General features: G+C 51.8%; 1 long non-coding RNA gene across 1 annotated transcript; it reads right to left on the bottom strand.

Annotated features, from left to right (window-relative positions):
• Positions 1-6,229: 6,229 nt before the first annotated feature.
• Positions 6,230-10,634, bottom strand: LOC123775485 (uncharacterized). Its single transcript, XR_006775085.2, has 2 exons — positions 10,192-10,634; positions 6,230-6,549 (listed from the first exon to the last, which is right to left on the bottom strand). It is a non-coding gene; the product is annotated as an uncharacterized LOC123775485 (long non-coding RNA).
• Between the last annotated feature and the right edge of the window lie 5,237 nt (positions 10,635-15,871).

Genomic DNA, 15,871 nt, shown 5'->3' with positions numbered 1-15,871 from the left:
TCCTCGCCACCATCTGTCGTGTCCTGACTTGTTAATTGTAGCCATTCTGACAGGTGGGCGATGGTGTCTCATTGTGATTCGTGTTTCCCTGTTGCTGACTGATGTGGAGTATTCTTTCATGTGTCTGTTGGCCATCTGGATGTCGAGAAGTCCCTTTTGGAGCTGCAGTTGGACAGTATGCCTTAGGAACAGCTGGGGAGCCAGAGCTTAGAGGCCCAGATGACCACAGAAAACTGGGGCAGATGTGAGAGAAGACCTGGAGGGTGGAAAGTGTTCTTCAAGAGCTGCACGGGGAGGCTCTGTTCTCTTGCACACCCACCACCCAGCCCTGGAGCCTGGAGGTGCGGGAGTACCACCCCCGAGAGCACCCCTCTCTCCTCCATAAACCTGTCGGTTCCCTGGGACTCCATGGACTTGACTCTGCCGGTCGTCCGTGCTGTTGGCCAGGATGCCGGCTCTCTCTGCAGCGCGTGGCCTTAGCGCGCACCTGCCTGAAGCTAGTCGTGACCTGGACCCGCTGCTGCTCACCAGGGTGGCACGTGAAGGGCATCTCTTCCAGGCAACCGAGATCCTGTGATTCACCACTTCCCCTGGGGTGCGCACAGAAGCACATGTTGGGGATCCCGCCCTAGGTCCCTGAGGGCAACTCATGGACCGCACTGCCCGTGTGGACCCACATTGGAGTGGTAGCGTGAGCAGGAAACAAGGCTTTCTTGGAAGTCCTTGAGATTTGGGACTGTTCGTTACCACAGCTCAGTCTCACCGTCCCTGGATGACACAGGGAAGGACTGCCATCACCGAAGACTGAAAGTGTGGCGTTGGCCTCCAGCCGGGTGGCAGGCAACAAGGAAACTATTCTTCGGGGCTGGAAAGAGTGACCCATGTAAAGTAGTGTGAGGTAAGGCCTCTGTGCAACTTCACTGGGCCACAGGGCCCAGATGTCAAACATTGTCCTGGATGCGTCGGGAGGGTGTTTCTGGGTGTGACTGACGTGTCAATCGTTGGACTCAGTGAAGCGGGGTGGCCTCCCCAGTGTCACGGGGCCTCGTCCAATCTGTTGGAGGCCTGAATCGAACACAAAGGTGGGAAAAGGGAGAATTCCCTCTGCCCCCCTGTCTTTGAGTTGGGATGTTGGCCTTCTCCTGCCTTAGGACTCAGACTCAGGCTGGAGGACACCCCGAGCCTCCACAACCAGGTGAGCCAACTCTTTGGACTCTGTTCTCTTTGTGTGTGTGTCCATTGATTCTACTTCTCTGGGGAACCCAGACTAGTACAAGCAGTGAGGAAGCCCAGGAGAAACACCCACCGTGTGGTATGTGGAGGAAGGACCACAGTATCATGATTTATAAGAAGCAGATATTTCTCAGACATATCTGGTCTTCATCCACAGTTCCTGAGAACTCAAGGTGACCCAGGTTCTCATTATAGTGAAGGTGACTCCTGGACCCACCCAAGGGTGTTCCAGGAGAACCAACCGTGGGATTGGAGGGATGGAACCTCCAACCATCCCCAGAGCCTGGATCAGCCAATGGCCAAAGACTTAGTCAATCATGACTATATAATGAAGCCTCCATAAAAACCCAAGAGGACAGTTTTCTGGTCCTTTTTCTTTTCAGAGATCTTCCATGCTTGGGGGACTAGAACACTGCCCTGTGCTACCAGCTCCACGAGCACAGAGGCCACTTTGTGTGAGACCTCGCCAGGTGTGTCTCTTCATCTGGCTGTGGGTCCACGTCCTTTGTCACATCCTTTAACACGCTGATAACCACAGGAAGTGTTTGCCTGAGTTCTGTAAGTCGCTCTAGTAACTTAAAAGAACCTGAGGAGGGGGTCAGAGCCTCCAATTTGTGGTGGTCCCTTAGAATCACCAGTGACAGCCAAGCTCGTGACAGCATCTGAAGTGGGGATGGGGACTGTCTTACAGGACTGAGCACCCCAGCTGTGGGATCCGACACTATCTCTGGGTAGACTCTGCGAGAGTGCAGCAAGGGCGGGATAGAGGTATTTGCGGGATCCGTGTTGCACAGCCTCGTCCAGCCCACCCTAACTGACACACCTGCCCTGTGGCAGTCGTCCGCAGGCCTCTGCCGGCCCTCAGCTTCTCTCCCGCTCCTTGGAGATTTTAACCTTGGTCTCACATGTTCCCCAGATCTTTTCTGGGCAGAACTGGGGGGCTTCAGAAACACAAGTCCTTCCCAGCATTTCTTCCGGTCGTTGCCTGAGATATTCAGAGTCTGGGCTGTTGGGCTCATACTCTGTTCACCTTTCCCTATTGTGACATTTAGCAAATGTTCAGCAAAGTGCATGAAAGGGTGCCCAAGGAGTGGCTAGAATGCAGACACCCTACGACACTACCACCCAACGGGAGCCGTGCGTTGCTGATGCCCCAGGAGGTGCCCGCCAACCCCTTCCAGTAACCACCCTTCCCACCCCACAAAGGCCACCGCTCTCCAACTTCTATGGGGAGCCCATCCTTGCTTTTCATCCAAGTTTTAACCCCCAAGTGTGGGTTACACTGAACCTAAGTGAGTTCAGGCTAAACCTGAACACTGTGGTTTAATTTTGCGTGTTCGAACTTACGCAAATGAGACCTTGCTGTCTGCGTTCCTTGGTGCACACCTCCCTTCACAGGGTGTCGCATTCATGAGCCTCGCCCGTGTGCGGCTTCAGTCCCTTTATTCTCATTTCCATCCGCCACAGCTCCCCGGTCCTGCTGATGGTCAGTGTGGCCGGCAGTGTCTGGCTGTTGCTCTGGCTGTGAGCAGGCACCCCTGCCTGTGACTTGGCGTTCCTGTTGCCGCGTGCTAGGTCGAGGGGATGCGCTTTTGGAGTGGCGCTGGGGTCCGGAGCCAAAGGCCAAGAAAGAATTCTTGAGGGGCGCCTGGGTGGCGCAGTCGTTGAGCGTCTGCCTTCGGCTCAGGGCGTGATCCCGGCGATCTGGGATCGAGCCCCACATCAGGCTCCTCCGCTGGGAGCCTGCTTCTCCCTCTCCCACTCCCCCTGCTTGTGTTCCCTCTCTCGCTGGCTGTCTCTCTCTCTGTCAAATAAATAAATAAAATCTTAAAAAAAAAAAGAATTCTTGAGACATCTTTGGTGCAAAAAGGTGATTTTATTTAAGCACGGGGACAGGCCTTCTGGGCGGAAAGAGCTGCATTGGGGTTGTGAGGGGGGATTGATTATCTACTTGGGAGTAGGGGGAGGTGAGGACAAGGGAGGTTTCCAAAAGGACCGTCATATGCTAAAGAGGACCCTCAGGGTCCTGGAGGCCGGGCTCTTGTTTAGCTAAAGCTGTTTTCCCTCTGGCAAGGCACTAACAAGAAGACAGTTGGGAGTCTCCTGGAGGAACGCCATACTCTGCCTCTTGTAAAGAAATTTCATTTTATTTACATTGCCTTCTGCCTCTGTTTCCCTCAACACTACGGAGGGGAAGGTGGTGTTAAGGCTCCAGGAAACTGAGTCTGTGGGTCTCTGGAAGTTAGGCTATTGATAGAAATGCTTTTTTCTTGTAAATCGCTGAGACATTTGTAAGCTGAGGGAGACTGCTGTCCTGCAGGGCTGTGATCTCTGTCAGTGAACCATCTGATTTTTCCTTCCCTTGGGTCCCGGGCGGCCGGAAGTGCCTGAGGACCGGCTCACAGACCCCACCTGGTGGGAGTCAGCCTGTGCTTTGTTCTCAGCTTGCCTTCCGCTCCCTCGTCAAAGGGTGTAAGTTCTCCCGCTTCCGCGGGCCAGCTCGGGCTGTTCCCACAGTGGCTGCTGCGACACACACCCCCACAGCAGCCCCGGGGGCCCCGGGCTCCGGCAGAGCCACGCCAGGACTGCACGTGCTGTCTCCTCGTGGCTGTAGTTTGTGTGTCCCGGATGACGAATTATGTGCTGTCACAGCAAGGTTGTACAACAAGCAGCCACACACCCTCCGTGGGGCACAGAGATAAGCATCTATTCTTGCTCAAGAATTTGTGAGGCCTCTGGGACCATTAGCTGACCTGCAGTAGCCTCACTTGGCCTGGGCTGGGCTCCTCCATCGCTCTGGTCGGCTGCCCCGAGAGGGGACAGCTCCTCTCTCACAGGCTCTCGGGCATACGCTCTACCAACCGCGCCAGCCAGGCACCCCTGCAGGGGCCTGTTCTTAGAGCCGTGTCAGAGTCTCACGGAGACCACGGTCTTGGAACTGGCCAATGTCACACCCACTGTGTGCTGCTCACCAGAGCGTGTGTGCGAGGCCGTCTGCGGCAACGGCTGCAGTGACCGCCAGCCCCTCGGCCCAGCCCCCTGGTGGGGGTGGGGGATGGACACCTGGGACTAGCCCACGATCCACCGATCCACCGGAGGAGGACACGTGTGCCACAGACACACAAGCAACATTTGTACGTGAACTTTGACCCAGAAACCTCCCCAGACTCTCTTCCTAATTCTAATAGTGTCTCTACTTTGTCTGATCTCTATTATTCTTCATTGTGATTTTACTGCTTTTGGCAGTTCTAGAACTTCTAGCTTGCTCCTTTCCAGATCTGCACTTTCTACGGCTTTCCACGCCCCGCTAGCACGCTTACGTTTATGCCCGTTTGTCTCCAAGACCTTGGGGAGCAGAGCCGGTCTATCATCTGGGGAATCCAGGGCCCAGAGTTTCTGTCGGCCTTTTCCTGCCAACCCTCTGCCACGTTTTCTTCTCTCTTGGGGTCTCTAGCCCAGCTAATTTCAGCCCTGGGATGATATTTCCCCCAGAGAGGGTAGTGATGACCCTGGAATACACCTGAAATTACCTAAATCGAATTTCGGACATTGTAATTTCTCCATATTTCTGGATCTTTTTTTTTTAAAGATATTTATTTATTTATTTATTTATTTGAGAGAGAGAGAGAGTGCGTGCACAGTGGGAGGAGGGGCAGAGGAAGAGGGAGACAGGGAATGTCAGGCAGACTCCACGCAGAGCCTGACGCGGGGCTCGACCTCAGAACACCGAGATCATGACCTGAGCCAAAATCAAGAGTTAGACGCTTGACCAACTGAGCCCCAGCTGTCCCTGGATCTTTTCTTAACTTGCATCTCCTGCTGGACCTCTGTCTGTTAGTTCACACTCACTGTGATAATTCTATCAGGAGTTATTTCTGTCATATTTTTCATATTTACTATTTACTTTTTTGGTTTTTTCCCCTTTTTTGCTGATTTTCGTGGGATGAATCATTTTTTATTTTGGAACTTTTATAAGAGGTTCTATTCGGGTCTTTATTCAGCAAGTACTTACTGAGCACCTACTTTGTGCCCAGAGCTGCTGTGAGCAGTGGACACACAGCACATGGTGGCCGAGTCTGTGACGGGTGCTCTCTGGGCCGGTTCGCCACTGCTCATTGCCCGCACTGGGCGAGTGTCGAGGTCCCGGCATCATTCACTCTCATGTCCCAGTTGTTCCCCTCCTACCCAGGGGCATTGCTCAGAATTCTATTTGAGGTTTATATGGTCGACTTTCCTTCACTCTGCTCCCTTGCGCTTACGTTTCTGTGGATGGTTGTTCATCCCTAACACAGACTTTGCAAAGGCATTTGGTCCTCTTACTTCTATGACAGCTCACAGATTTTCCTGAGTTTTTCTTCTCTTTCAGTTCCTCATCCAAGAAAGTTTTCAATGTAGGTGTTCTGCGTATTTCTGGAAATATCTTTCTTATGCTGTTAGAGTGGAATGACAATTTGTCTGGGTGTTAAATTCCAGATTTCTTTCTTTCAATTCTTTAAAATGACACCTTATATGGGGCACCTGGGTGGCTCAGTTGGTTAAGCCTCTGCCTTCAGCTCAGGTCATGATCTCGGGGTCCTGGGTTGCTCAGCGTGGAGTCTGCTTCTCCCTCTCCCTCTGCCACTCCCCCTGCTTGTTCTCACTTGCTCTCTCTTGCTCTCTTGTTCGAATAAAAAAATAAATTAAAATAACACCTTGTAGTCTCCTTATATGATATGCTGAGAAATCTGGTACCTGTGGTTCTTGTTCCCTTTCAGGTGATCTGTTCTTTCTCTCTATGGAACTTCCTTTTTCTGAAAACTTTACTTTTGATGCAGGTTGGCTGGTCCGAGGACCCAGACGGGGGGGCCTCACAGGACCAGCCAAGAAGGTCTTCGGCTTCATGCAGGATGGAAATCAAATGAGAACTGCGAAGAAATGACAGCAGAGTTTGTTGAAGACAGAGGATGTAGATAGGACAGAGCGTTCGGGAGACTCTGAAATGAAAGGAGAATAAGTCTCATTTTTGCTTGGGGTCTTGGTTTTTATTGAGGATGGTGGTCTGGTGCACGTGTCCTCTCGGGCATCTGGGAACTGGTCAGAGCAAGGACAAGTGCTCCGGTGTCCTCCTTAAATCTTATGCCCTCGAGCCAGGGCTCTTGGCGTCAAAGTGTTGTAACCGGTGGTCTTGGAAAGCATCCATGAGGACCTCTCCTGGTCAGTCTTTGGATGTCATCTGTTGTGCTGGACGTCTCCGAAGAAATCACTAACCCTTCACATTTACAAGGAGGACATACGTTACCTGTGCGAGAAGGCAGGTATAGCACCGGCGTGCAGGTCCTAGCAAGAACAGAAGTGGGAGAAGGAGGAAAGAAGCAGTTTTTCAGGGCCCCTCAGTTTCCCTGTTGAACAGTCAACACTGAATATAATGCAGACGTACACCTTTCACTGTCCTCGGGCTTATCGGTCAGATAAACGCACGTTACAACATTTGTCAACAAGAAAAATAACTTGGTGTGAGTGAATTTCCATAGGTATCTAGACATGAGTGTTGAGAAGAACAAGTGAATTAAATAGATGGAGGTGGGGTAAAAGGTTCTCGGTGAATCTTTAAGTAATTTCCCCAAATCTGTTCGGTAGCCTGAAGCCTTAAAGTTTTGCTAAGTTGAACGATGGGTGTTCACTGAATATCTAAATCATTTCCAAATGAAATAAAATACTGAAGCGTTGCTTACTGAACATAGGCTTATCCATTTTTGGGTCCCATGTTCCAGAGCAGCCGAAGCTATTGACTGGGGCTGTGCGCGAGCGTGAGCCACGCTGGAAACGGCAGGGAAAGGACAGGGTACTGCGAAGTACGTCCACAAACTCACCGGTCTACAGAATCGTAGTGTCTCAATTGCTCATTCCCAGTTTTCACTAGAAATTAGGGTTTCTAAAGATTAAATATTCTAATTAACATCTAATTAAGACTGCTAGAAATAGAGGAAATATCTCCATATGCAAGGAAAGCGGGATGTGTATTTTTGGTAAAAGAAGGCATTAGGAAATACACTTTGTGGAGGGAAATGAAAGTAATTTTGACCTAAAGTAAAGCTGGTTACTTCAGAAAGGGAAAGAGAACAGGGAACAAACTAACATAGAAAGTTTTAGAAGGTCTGTGGAGAAGGAATTTTGTGGGAGGAATTTTATGTGTGATGAGCTGGAAGAAACTGAATGAAGTTGTTCTCAGGGTTTGAACACCAAGCTTTCGCATCTGTGGTGTGCGTGCATAAAACCGGGACCTAATTTTCTTCCTTCTGCTGAAAGGACATTGGTCTGCTCCTGGGAAGAGGTTGTGAAAGGGTTTCCTTTATTTTTCCAAATGATTTGCCCAGAAAACAAGGAATCTATGCTTTGCCAAAACAATCTCCCACGTCTGTCAGGCCTTTGCTCGCTAAAGGAAAGTTCGTCCTCTCGACAAGAAGAGTTAAGTTTTGCGAAGAACTACGTAACCTTCTGTGCTTGCCTGTGAAGACTTTGTCACTTTGGTTAAAGGGATAACCAAATACTGTTTCACAACAACCTGTGATCCTATTTGACTGAGTATTTGAAAATCTTTTTATCTTTTTGACAAACTTTCCAAAATTCGAATTCTGGGTAAAGTCTTTTTGAACTTAAAATAATTTTGAGTTTTACGGAGGGTCCCTGAAATATCTTAAGATTTGTTCTCTCTCCTTATATAAAGGATATTTTAAACTAATTTGGCTTATTTGATATGTTAAATTACACGGGAAGCATTGTCAAATAAGAAACATGCTAAGCCTTCTTTACCCTATGTCTGTATAGGTATATGCTATCCATGTTCCAGAAATTATGTGAAATTTCTGGAAATCTGACCTGTCCTGATTTAACACCAGTCATAATTTTAAAATGTCTGTCACAGAAATAAGGAAACCCTCTTGTCAACTCCATCACAGTGAGGTCTCATCAGATACATGAAGATGGGCATTTAAGCCTTTTGTCATCTAAAGACCCTAGTGTTTCCCCGTGATGCTTTTGCACATTGCCGCATCTGGAGAGAAATTCCGGAACAGGCCCTGGCAAGTGCTGCGGAGGACAGGTCTCTGAGGGCTCCAGAAGTCCACCGTCGAACCGCATTTAAGGACACTGTTTCTCTAAGCTATCCACGACAAAGAGCCATTCAGTAAAATCTTTGTGAAATATAAAGCGATTACTTTTTCTCCCTACCTGATCCCTCCGGAATTCAGAGACTCTTGAGTACTTTTTCTCGTGGCAATATACTCACTCAGTTGCACACACGCAACAATCTATTGTCCTTGTCAGTGGGCCACTGGCTCCATGGCTAAGGCCCCACGGGAAGGGTCATTCCTACCTGCCACCTCCAACCTTTGAACCTCATGATTCCCGGGGAACACACACACCGGTCAGGCACTTTGACCATCAGTCTAACAACACTTTCCTGTGCGTACCAACCTCAAACCTCAGAGCTAATCAGACACACTAACGGCACCATTTAGACTCAGTTGGCAAAATTCATAGCCTTCACACACCCCGGCCACGGGCACTGTCACAGGTCTGGGATCTCAGGTGTATCCCTTTGGGAGCTCAGAGACTCACCCTTCGAGGTACCACAGGAAGCGCAGTGCACCTGACTCCTACTTCTTCCGACTCATAGCTAAGAAAGGGAGACATACTTTTTTTTTTTAAAGATTTTATTTATTTATGTGACAGAGAGACAGCCAGCGAGAGAGGGAACACAGCGGGAGTGAGAGAGGAAGAAGCAGGCTCCTAGCGGAAGAGCCTGATGTGGGGCTCGATCCCAGAACGCCGGGATGACGCCCTGAGCCGAAGGCAGACGCTTAACCACTGTGCCACCCAGGCGCCCCGAGAAAGTCATCTTTTCACAGAGATGAAGACCTTAAGCATCACATCTTGAAACCCAGAGATCCGTCTACTGGCAAAGACACCTCCTCGGAGACTCTCTTCACCTCACTGGAAAGGCCCCAGCAGCTGCTGTTAACCAACCGTTGTGCTGCCAGTGGATCTCCAGGGAACAGAGTCTCAGGACCCCATCTGAAGAAACCACCCAGCCCTGCCTGGCCCTGCACCTGACGACCCAAAAGTCAAGACTTCCCAGAACCAAAGCAGAGGACACCTGACAGGACAGCTTCCCTAAGACGACCCAGCCAGGCCCACATGCCCTTTCTTGCTTCGGCTCCTTGTCTTACTTTCTCTCTCTTTTTCTTGAGAAGACAGTGCCCCTACCCTCATTTTCCAATCTATTGCAAAAATGGAAAACCTTTCTTACTGTTGGATCTGTCACCAGAAACTCCAATCTGTTCACAGTGTCTGCAACTAATTTATCTTTGTTCCAAAGGCCCCTGCTGATTATCCCTGTGAGCCCATGGATGTTACCTAGAGGCGAGGCTATGCCCATGTATTCCCACACCTTGTTCCAGCTTTTCCCCAGTCACACCTGTGCGGCTCAGCAAGCTCCCTCCATCTTTGCCAATCAACAGTCTTCAACCCCCACGTTCTTTCCTTATCTAAATGCGATCTCTCTCTCTCTCAAAAAAAAGAAAAAAAATGAGATCTCTCTCCCCATGACCAAGAGAAATACAAGTGAGTTTACACCTCTTTGCAAGGTTTTTAGAAAAGACCCCTTGAGGAAGAGATGGCCTCACAGAGTGTCATCGAGACTCCTCTGATCCATGGCTTGAAAGGATCAATCAGGAAATTGTGGCTAATGAATGTATCAATAACCAAATCCTAGCTGGAGTCCTCTAGCCTCCATCTGGCTTTGTTTTGTTTGCGGTGGATGGCATTTCCCTGGGACATATGAATATTTAAATAGCTGGCAAGTCGGAGGTCAATCCCTACTGTGACATTTCACTGTCCCTGTTAACAGCCATAACACATCAGAAGCTTCCCATCGGTTTACCCCAGTGAGCCACCATAACCACCTCCCTGGAGGCCTACCTGACTCTGGGTTTGCCTCCAGAGGGAGCGTCTTTCTTCCGGGGCTGGAATAAGGCTGAGATGCAGGATCGGAAGTCTCTCCGTGACACTAGGAGCCTCGGCTGGCTCCACAGCCAAAGCCGTGCAGCCCGGCGAACACCAGCAGACCCGCCAGCCACGGTAGTTTGGGACGGCTGCATCGCCTTGATTCTCCACTTGCTGAACCACGAGGGGTTTGTGTGATGGCAACACCACCTGTTGCACATGGATAGATGCCTCTGGAGAAGTAGAAATCCACTCACCCCAGGTCAGGGAAGGAGCACACTGTGATGCCCCCACCTCCGTCTGTTGAGCGGCCTGCCTTCAGGCTGGGGCTCCTACCTCAGAGCGTCCTACCAGCTGGAGTTGTTGCGTGACTCTTAATTCTGCTTTGCATAATTGTTTTTGAACTTTGTACCGGCTGCCTGTTCACTCTGCAACCAGGGCTCTAACAGCGCTCTTACGGGTCTAGGGGCTGACTGGCTTCGAGCTCATGTGCTCCTTCTTGCTGACCGAAGTTCTTAGTCTGTAGCAGAACTACCCTACTTTCCTTGAGATTTGCAGACCACTGGCCTCGCGGAGTGAAGGACCAGACTCCCCCAGAAGACGAGGCCTGACTGCATCTGAAAACAGCTGTCCCAGATGCCAGCAAGTCTGTTCAGGGTCACACCCACATCTGACTCCCCCCCCCACCTGCTCCTCCTGCAGCCCCCCTCCCCTCTCCCTCCCCCACCTTGCCTTCACCTGGACAAGGAAAAGGGTCTTTGGGACTTGAGTTCACCCTCTTTTCCAGGTTGCCAGCTTCCAGAATAAAGCAACCCTTCCTTTCCCCCATCACTTCTCTCTCCAGTCTTGATTTTCGAGCCACAAGCCACTGAGCCTGACTGAGCTGGGAACCAGTTCTCTGTCTGGTACCAGGGTGATGCTGTCTCTGTGCATGGAGACAATCTCCACGGACTGTAGGTGGGGGTGCCAGAGGGTTCTCCCTCCTGCCCTTCCTCCTTACTCAAATGTGGCCTCCATTTCCAACCTGGGCACTCTCCCTCTGACCTGGGACAAGAGGACCAGGAGAGGTCCTTCCTGGCGCAGAAGGACGAACCCACTAAATGTAGACGTGATCAGCAGTGCTTTCAGGAAAGATCTTGATCGAAACGGGGAAATGTGAAAATAAATGAAGGAAACCTCATTTAAAACGGAGACCGGAGAGCCTGGGTGGTGCAGTCGGTGACGCTGGGTCAGGACCTCAGGGTCCCGGAATGGAGTCCTGCCTCAGGCCCCTGCCCTGCGGCCTGCTTCTCCCGCTGCCCCTCCCCCTGCTCGTGCTCTCTCTGTCAAATACAGAAACAAAATCTTTTTAAAAGATTAGCATGGCACACTGGGTGTTACACGCAACTAATGAATCATCGAACTTTACATCAGAAACCAGGGATGTGCTGTACGGTGACTAACATAATATAATAAAAAAAATTTTTTTAATTTTTTTAATTAAATAAAACAAAACGGAGCCAGGAAGCCCAGGAGGGAGAGCGCTCACGCCCCCCCCCCACGCTGTGGCCCCACGTGGCGGTCCTGACAAGAGGTCAGCTTTCACACGGACGGCTCCCTCGTTGCCGGTTGGAAAAGGCAAGGTGTCTCTGGCCCAGCAGCCACGCCCGGCCCGGCACCCGCAGCCGCTGAGAAGCCCCCGGCCGGCTCCGGTGCCCCCAACCCGCGGCTCCAACAGCCTCCCCTCTCGGCTCCCCCTGCCTGCGGCCCACCGCGGCTCGCCCGGCCGACTGCCTGCCTCTCCCTAAACAAGCTCGTTCTGCTGGTGAAACAGCCGCCGTTTCAGGGACTGACGTGCACGCGGCTCCTTATCGTCCCTGCTCGGTGCTGGCCTCTCTAACCCTGCCAGCCCTGCTCTTTTCAGAGCTGCGGCCCCTCCGCCCCGATTCCGGTCGGATGCTGTCACCCACCGCTGTCTGTAAGCCCCGTCCACCCCTGCGCGAGGACCTGCGGCGGCCCTGGGGGTCGGCTGGGAGCGGAGGGGAGGCTTTCCTGCGGCCTCCTGGCAACGTCCGCGCAAACCGCGGCGGGGGACAGCCCGGGGGACAGCCCGGTGGACGGCCCGGGGGGACGGCCCAGTACAGCCCGGTGGACAGCCCGGGGGGCAGCCCGGGGGACAGCCTGGGGCCCGGGCAGGGTCGGTCCTGGCCTCTGCGCGCGGGCGTCCGGGCGCCCAGCCACGCCGCAGGCTCAGCTCTCCAGACGCAGTGCGGGCTCCCCGCGGGGTCCACGCGGTTTGTCACGCGGACGCACACGCGCAGCCACGCCACAGACTAACGCGGGGGTGGGGAGACACCCCAAGCAGAGCGGGTCTGCGGTGGCAGCTGACCCAGGCCTCCGCGGGGTCGCTCGTGTCCGCGCCCTGGACGCCGCGAGCTCGGAAACCCTCGGGGGAGCCTTGGCTTTCAGAAGCGCTCAGGGAGTCCCGTCTGAGGGTCCCGGCGGTTCGCTGCACACCCTCTGCTTCTGCCGGTTGTTGCGGAAAAGTAAGAATCAGGCCGGCGACAGACCAAGGGACACGCGGACAAGGAGGAGGGCTCGGGTTTATTTGACGCCGACGGACCCAGATGAGCTCCTGCGCCAATCCTGGGTCCGGGGACCGGGATTGCAGGGCTCTTACAGGGAACGCAGGCGGCCAGGCTCCGAGGGCTGCGCTGACTGCGGTAGGTGGGATGGACCTGGGGGAGCCGGGGCTGCTCTCCGCGGGACCAGCGGTGCAGGGAGCCCGTGGCGGGAAGCCGGTTTACAGGAGCAGAAACGGCTGGCTGTGTCTTGCTCCCGCTAGGGCTTCTGGTTACCTCTAGCTTATTGTTAGTAACTTTCCCTCTTCTGGGGCCTCCTGGCCTGGGCCTGCTCTGGGCAGTTTCCCTCTTCAGGGTATCAGTTCTGGGGGTCGTCTGCGGGCGCTGGTCTCATAGCTGCAGTGAGCCCCTAACTGCTCACAGGTCCCTGCTTGACATGAGTGACTCCATCTTGCTCTCTACAAAGAGTCTCTGCTGTTTCATCACCTGAACCAAGCATGGGGTTTCCTTCTCTGTCCCTGTTCTCCCTGGGATGTCCCCACTCTCTGCTCCTGGAGAGCCCTGGGTTTTCCCCCAAGGAAGACCTCTGGGAAGTGGAGAATGTTTCCTACATTGTGTGGGTGCAGGCCTGGTGATGTGAAAATCCTACTCATCCTTGTACCCTTTTATTTATATTTATTTTTTTTTTAAGATTTGTATTTATTTATTTGTCAGAGAGAGAGAAAGAGAACACAAGTAGGGGGAGCGGCAGGCAGAGAGAGCCCCAGGCTCCTCCATCCCAGGACCCTGGGATCATGAGCTGAGCCACCCCCACGCCCCTCCTTGTGACTTTTTAAAGGAGAGAGAGACTCTGGGTGTGCTGGTTGAAGCTGAATGATGCCATCCCAAGGAGTGCTAAAGGACTCACAGCTACCCTTCCCTTCCTCTCCCCACCATCCCTCCCCTCCCTCTCCTGCCCTCCCTTCCCTTCATCTCCTCTCCCCTCCTCTCCCCTCCCCAGGCCTCAGATGAGCAGAGCCACAGAGACGGGGGAGAAAGATTTAAACTCAAACAGTCCACCGACCTTTGTGATGGTTGAAGCAAAGCCTCAGGCTGGGAGCCAGTACCCAAGGCTCACTGCAGACTTGCAGCTGGAAGCCCGCGGAACAAGGTTTCCAGTGTCTGGGCAGGTTCTCAGGGCAGGAACCCAACCCAGCCGGGAAATCGCTTGGGCTGTTAATCAGAAACAGCAAGGAAACAAAGCAATGGAATCCCTTCTTTTTAGGGACTAAGTTCTGTTTCTCCCTGAGGCTGGGGTTGTTTTCATTCCTAGTACTTGAACCGTTTTGGACTCCAACTTAGGAATTTTAGTTCAATCTCTTTGAGGCTTAGCTTACTGACGGAAAGGATTAATTCCCAAATAATAATTTCTCTTGGATACTGGATATTGGAAATGGGTTTATATTCAATAACATTTTTAAAAAATATTTTATTTTTTTATTTATTTGAGAAACAGCGTGAGCACAAGCAGGGGGAGGGGCAGAGGGAGAAGCAGGCTCCCCACTGAGCAGGGAGCCCGATGCGGGATTCGATCCCAGGATCATGACCTGAGCTGAAGGCAGACACTTCACCGACGGAGCCCCCCAGGCGTCTCAAAAAGGTTTATATTCAAATTGGGGCATTTCGAATGCTGTTACTATACATCAGAGCTTTTTTATGCTTTCCTTTGATCTAAAAGTTAACTTTTATTTCAGTGTTCTGGATAATGAGAGAAAAAACTCTCCAAAGGCCCGACATACAAGGGAAGCCACTTCAGATTTCTAAGTCAGCAGGACTGTACACAAACTTTGTTCAAACCAAAAGCCTGATTTAGGGCCTGCCCTGCAAGCATGCCTTGGGAATGAGTGGCCTACAGGAAAATCATGTCGACCTTGAGATACCTATTAATGCTGGTACGCCCTGCACTCCTCATTATAACCCTAACCCCAGATGCTAACCTATAATCTTCCTGCGTTTTTACAAGATATGAAAGAGCATATAACCCTGTAAAACTGTTCATTCTTCCTTCCCTGTGAAGTCATGTTTCCCAGGCAGTTGTCCTAACTGCGGTTGGAATAACACTTTCTTTCTTGTAGAGATTCTTTTTTTTTAAACACCATTTCTTTGTTTGTTTTTTTAAGATTTTATTTATTTATTTCAGACAGAGAGAAAAGAGAGAGCTGAGCGAGCACAAGCAGGGGGAGGGGCAGAGGCAGATGGAGAAGCAGGCTCCCCGCTGAGCAGGGAGCCCTACATGGGGCTCAATCCCAGGACCCTGATCCCAGGACCCCGGGATCATGACCCAAGCCAGGCAGACACTTCACCGACCAAGCCACCCAGGCACACCTCTCAGAGAGATTCTAAAGGGTTTGTTCACTTTGCATCAACAATAAGATGGTAAAGGATAACATGGGTGGAAAACGGGATGGAAAGGGAACTGGGCCCAGAATACAAGGTAATGTTTTTTTGTTTTTGTTTTTTTAAAGATTTTATTTATTTATTTGACAGAAAGACAGCCAGCGAGAGAGGGAACACAAGCAGGGGGAGTGGGAGAGGAAGAAGCAGGCTCATAGCAGAGGAGCCCGATGTGGGACTCGATCCCAGAATGCCGGGATCACGCCCTGAGCCGAAGGCAGATGCTTAACGACTGCGCTACCCAGGCGCCCCCCAGAATACAAGGTAATGTTAATCTAAGGAACGGACTGTTCTTGCCCACGTCAGGGTGCTAGGAAGCAAAGGCTCCCACCACCAGCAGCCCTAGGAGGGTACCCAAGAGCTGGTTTTGTGAGGAAAGTCTGGCCCCATCTCGAGCAGGGGCAGCCGGTTGTCCATGGAGTTGGCATAACGTCTGACTGGTTGAAGAGGACAAAGGCTAGCAAGGGGTTGTGGGGAGTGGCTTTTAGGGTGACTGCAGCAAAACTGCAGGAGGAAGGGCTCTGAGTTTACCTCTTTGGAGAATTTGGAGATTTGGAGAATTCTTCCGTGAAGAACTAAAGGGTCTGAGATTTCACCCACTTCCAAGCTGGCCAATGAGCCTGCCGGTGTCAGAAGACGCAGGCGCCTGGGTCAGAGACAAG

Source organism: Ursus americanus, chromosome 24 (assembly GCF_024610735.1).
Source record: "Ursus americanus isolate L20-20 chromosome 24, mUrsAme1.1.p, whole genome shotgun sequence".
NCBI classification, from domain to species: domain Eukaryota; kingdom Metazoa; phylum Chordata; class Mammalia; order Carnivora; family Ursidae; genus Ursus; species Ursus americanus.
The sequence above is the reverse complement of the archived record's forward strand: the minus strand, read 5'-3'. Positions and strand labels throughout refer to the sequence as shown.